This window comes from Pithys albifrons, chromosome 4, assembly GCF_047495875.1.
Source record: "Pithys albifrons albifrons isolate INPA30051 chromosome 4, PitAlb_v1, whole genome shotgun sequence".
NCBI classification, from domain to species: Eukaryota; Metazoa; Chordata; class Aves; order Passeriformes; family Thamnophilidae; genus Pithys; species Pithys albifrons.
The window spans coordinates 10254564-10260563 of record NC_092461.1 but is presented as its reverse complement, the minus strand read 5'-3'; positions in this window follow the sequence as shown (position 1 = coordinate 10260563).

Sequence of the window (6000 nt, the reverse complement as noted above, 5' to 3'; positions counted from 1 at the left end):
ATAATGACAAGAACCTTCTTCTTTAATTACAACATCCCATGTGCCATATCTGTCTCCTGTTTAATTCTTTCTTCCTGCAAATAATATGGAGAAGGAATATGATAAATTGTGAGAACAAGTACTTTCAAAAAGATTAAGTGGTTACTTTGCAACCAGGAAAAGAAAGGTGGTGATGGGAAATCCATCTTAAAAGTTTGTCAAGCAAAGGAAAAGCTCAGCAGCTTTAATTAAAATACCTTTTATCGACTTCCCTGTAGTAAGGCCTCAGATCCAAACTCATGGGCTGGTCTTCACCCTCCCTGAACTGCATTTGTTTCTAATGAGCTACTTACACACCAGAGTCCATGTTTTCACAGTTGCTTTCAAGGGAACGTAGAAAGAGGTGGAGAGTCACTATATTTTATATATATATATATATGTACATGTTTATATGGTCACTATACATAAAGCATCTGTTGCACATTATTCTTGCAAAAGCAAGGTTGTTTTATTAAAATAAATTATGGTAATGAAATTTTATTATTATGGTCAATCTAATCAGCTGCAAGATTATAAGGGCAGTAGAGGAGATTGGCATTGAAAAGGAATATAATAGGAAAAGGTGATTTGGTTGGGGGTGTTGTTTGTTTTCTTGTTTGTACTTTGGTTTTAGTACAAGCAGTTAATCTGTTATAATCCCACCAAATATGCAACCCTGGGGAAGGCCACCATTTGAGGAATGCATTTAGCACTACTTTAGCTTCATCTCATGCTCTAGGCCAAATCTGCATATTGGTAGATCTTCAGTGGACCTCAGCCAGTTTATATACAGCTGAATATTTGACTCATTGGAAAGTTTGATTAATACAATATTCAGTGTTCTCAATGCAAAGCACATTTGCATGGAATTATCTGGAGTAAAACAGTTTCTGAGGAAAAAAAAGGATATGAGTAAATTAATTTTAAGAATTTAGGGGCATTATACCTTCTGTTTACAAGTAAATAGCAAGATCAACTCTACTACTTACAATAAACATTTTACAATAATAATAATGGGCATAGACAAAGCTGACCCAGTTTATATTAAAAGATGAATGCTGCTATCCCCCAAAACTGCATTCTACTCACTGCTGTATAACTGAAAAATATTTTTACAGAATCATTAAATGTTTCTGTGAGTCCTCTAGATGCTTCACTTTATCACAGAGTTCTTCCCTTTGTATACAAGGGGATATTCAAGCATAAAAGCAAAAAATTATAAAGCATCACCTGTGCAATATTTTTTAAAATAAACCCACTCATTATTATTTAACCAAGTGAAGAGTGTTTATCTAAACCGTTACACTTTCCAAAATTTTTGTACAAATAAAGTCATTTTCTTATGACTTACACTCCCAATACATTTGCCTTCTATTCCCTTTTAAAAGAAAAAGTTTAATAAAAATTATACTCTCATGTTGATATCATTTATAAGCTGAAAAGGACAGTTGGTTTTGAGATTATTAAATCTCAGCTTTTAGGCAGAATAGGGAGAGAAACATACTTTATCCCCTATGAGGATCATTTCAGGCTGCTTTATGCAGCTTCTAATTTCAATCCTCACAAAGAAATGTCTCCATTGATGCAAAAACACTTAATAACTTTGAAGATATATTTTTTAAAAAAATATTTCTTTAGCTCTCAAGAAAAAGAACTATTAAGTTCAGTTTAGTCCAATTAGATTTTTTCATCCTTAAAACAAACTATAAATATACAACTCCTAAAAAGCAGTGCATCAGCTGTCACACCACTACCATATAGAAGAGTGAGCTACATAAAAGAATTTACTTAGTGCACCTGAAAGGAGAGAAGAGTGAAGTTCAGTAACAGTGTTAGAAATGTATCTATTGACGTAGCCTTTTCATTATTCTTTGTGGTCTGATCCACTGTTCCATGAAGTGAATGGAAATACTTTCACTACAGTCCTAACTGGAAAAAGCACCTGTAGCCACACTCGATGGGAAAAGCTGGAAAAGTCCCAGGAGCAATAATGTGCAGCCTGGTTGTCAAAGAAACATCCACTAATTCTACCAGTACCAGGCAAGTTTTCTGGGGCAGAAACAACAGGGCTATTTAATTAGGTGTACTTCTGCAGATATAGCTAGACAAGAAGAGATAAAAATCTCTGAGCTGCCAGCTTGCCAAATTGCCTTTTGGCTCCTAACACTTGTTCCTGTGTTTCTTCTGGAAGAAAAAGCAAAGGCATTTAGGGATGGGCCTATGCAGAATACAAAGATCTTTGGTTTCACTAAAGCAAGCATTACAATTGTACATTTTATCCTCAAAAGCACAAACATTAGCAAAGTTGGCCGTTGGTAGGTAAAAGTCTTTTTCTGGTCAGTAAGGCTGAACTGCATGTTGTGCAGGCAGCGATCGATGCAGTCTCCCAGAGGGCAAAGTATTTCCAGTGAAAGGCTCAACCCAGCACCCACAGACCTTTATCAAGCAGCAGAGCTGCTGCAGGCCAGAGGGTTCCAAACTCTACTGATCTCCATTCTAGAACAAAACCAACTCAGCCAAAATTTCCTGGTAGGAACACCAGCTGTAGGATGTCATCTAAACACACAGATGGGTATCTACAGCTTCATGTGGTCTTTTAGATAGTTTTGCTGGCATAAAAACTTCTAGTGACGGGTCTTTGGCCTGCCTAATTTTGCAAAATATTTATTAAAGTTACACAAAATACTATTTCTAACTCCTTGTAGCTAATGACATGATGTCACAACCCAGCTTCTATGCATGGCTGAGTGAGTGAGTAAGCACAGGAGAAAGTGATCTGGCTTCATGGAGCTTCCAGGCAGATGAATAACTCATCAAGCAAACAGCAATTCTCCTCCAACTAGAAGCAAAGTACAATACTAAGAAAACAAACTTTAAATCCAGGAGAGGATTAGGAAAATATTCTCTAACGACAGTGCCATGTATTTAATAGAAAAGAAGACCAAGATGAGGCAGCCTTGAAGTAGATCTCTAAGGGTCTATTACAAAGATTAATAGATGTTGAGTTATTTTAACCAAAAACATGTTTATGGCAGTGTAAAAGTATGAAAATCAATCCAGCTTATGAGGCACTCTTGGACAGCTGCAACCGAGGTTAGTTTTTTCATGTGAGGTGCGCAGTTATATTTTCAATAAACAGAGTAAATTCCCTCCCAGTGCAACTCCTCTGCTGTTTGGGCGAAGTGGAATCATGACTAAGCATCCTATACATTCTGATCTGCAGTGCATGAGTACAGGCAAAATTAAAGATGTGTAAGTACTGGCCTGCAAACAGGACTTTTGATAGTTTTTCAGCGACATTGATCATTCTGATTATCAAATCTGATTATCTTCTGGGTTTCATCATGGCCTTGCAGTATCTGCACAAGCAGTCTCTTGAAGCTTAGTAAAAAACCTTATATAGTAACTGCACTGGTTTTGATCTTATTATAAGCACAGACTTCTTCTGTGAGAGAAGCATAAAAATTGTAGGGACATGGCTCAGACTACATTGCTCTGCCAGAGTTTTTTAGATGTGACAAAGCTGGAAAAGCTCCACCTGTGGATCTACATTTACATTCTGAATCCATCTTCACAGATGAGAAGAGTCTCTGTTGAGAGAGCTCACCCTTTCCCTATTTCTTTTGAGAAAACCAACAAAAGGGAGATGTTGGATTCCTTACAGAGCAATTCTCTACTTTCCATAAGTTTGCTATATAGGGCATAGGTAAGGAAGAAAAATGTCTATGCTAGTCACAAGCAATTTTTTATATTTGTCACTCCACACTTAATATAAAGAAGCTCAAAATATTTTAAAAATCCAATTATTTACTCTAACCCATGTAAATAGCAAATACAAACATTAGAAGGGAGCAATCCAACCTAAAAAGCCTTTGACTGAATATCAGCTTCTCAAGTTTCCCACAGATCTCTATAATTGCCGCATTTGAATATCAATATACTCACTAGAACGAGTAACTGATAAAAATACAGATGTATACAAGCATACGCAAAGTTTTCAGTTTGAAGTGTAAGAACAGACAGCTCTAATACATGAGAGCTCAAATATGTGGTTAGAAAGGCCTTCCTGTACAATTAGGAGCAGGTGTTGCAGTTTCTTCATTTTGGTATCAATCTACTAAGAAGGTCTTCTATTTCTCTTCATAGTCCAAATGCCTTATAATTTCTGGATGCCCTCCTTAAAAAAAAAAAAAACAAAAAAAAAAAAAAAGAGAGAGAAAGAAAAACAACAAACTAAACCAAATAAATAAGCAAAAGAAAAACTCAAAACCACAAAATAATCCCAACAAATCATGCTACAAAATCTTTACCTGACTAAGCAAAAAAAGCTTGTCGTAGGGAACACTCATTAGGAGCATTTTTGACATATTTAATCTAAACCTTAGGATGCTTTTGTTTCAATCCTTCAAACAGCACTGAAAACCACATCATGCTTTTTTGGTGCTGACTACACATGGAATAGGCAGGTTCATAACAGGGACAACAGAATACAAGCATTATAAGTCATTTCAGAACAATACGATAGACAGATTTTGCTAGAAATTTACTTACAGGGTGTAATTTTTAAATAACTGTAAAATCCCTTTAGAAACGAGGTGTGCTAATGACTTAGAGGAACGAAACACCTGTGTGTCGGGCTCTACTGCTGCAGTCCAGAGTAGAGGTTAGTGACACAGCAGCAGAGTGTGATATCCTGTCTCACTCAAAAGTCTTTATATTTTCCTCTGGAAACTTCTAAGTTTAACCCTGAGCAGCTGGAAGGAGGTATAGTGAGCTAGCAGAGGGACCATGGTGGGGACATGGGGGTACAACTCCCAGGAGAGGGGCACTAAGAGCTCAGGGTTCACCTCAGTAGGTTTCTGGATCCCATTCAGATACTCCTCATTGCCCACATTCACCAAAACCACCTCCATCATTTCCTGCATTTTAGAAATGAAGTGGTACCATTCAGTTTAAACAGAATGGTTTCAACTTTATGCTGTTCCAAAGGACCACCTTCTCCTCCAAGGATACTGACAGATAAAACGTGCCCCCTGTTTGTGTGGGACAAAAAGCATACGTAGCACTGTGCAATCACTCTCTGTATTCCTAACAGGCTGAACAGCACTTAGGAAAGTTCAGCAGCAGAGAATTAGTTTTACATTCCCAAGCAGGTCTCACACGCTGTATTATCGTGCCATCTGCTGGGCAGAAACTTCCAGAGATCAGAAAAAATTCTGAGGAACCCAGAGATGAAAGGGTGACAGGAGGAAAAGGAAGCTAAGGGAACCCCAGTTAACCAGCTGGTCTCCACTGCGGAGACTTTCTTCATGTCTGCTTAATTTCACAGGCTAAGAGAGGGCCTTTAAGCAAGAATTGGTGTCTTTAAAATTCTTAAGTACAGTTCCAAACACAGTCAAACACAAATAGTAAATTAAATGAAGAAAAAAAAAGAACTCCCAAGAAAGTGTTCTGTTTCCATCCCAACCATTCTCTTCCAACTGTGTTCTCTCAAAAATAATAAAGGCAGATGCTCCCGAGGAAATGAGCCAAAATAAACTTAGGCACAGCAGTAATTCAATGGCAATTAGGAGTGTCAAGGGCTCTGCAATTAAGGTTTGCTGTTGGTTCTGTCATCACCTTGCATGGCCAGACTCCTTAAATTTTCCAGGCTTTCACTTTCCTCCATTTCATCGTATACAAAAATATAACGCAGTGCACATATACAAGTATATAAAAAATAGAACACACCAATCCCATGCATGACAACTTTGATTCTGGAAGTCTTTGATTAGCATCTTAGTTACATAAACAAAATCCAATTTTGCATACCAGTTAGGCAAAATGACTTCCACTTTCCTCACAGATCTAATTAAATGATGCCAAGATTTTATCCTTCTTTAGAAATCATCACATCAGTCAGCAAGAAACTAGTGGGAGGTAACAGCATCCAGTGTCTTTCCATTCTCCTGAACCACCTGGCCATTATTCCCCCTACCCAGA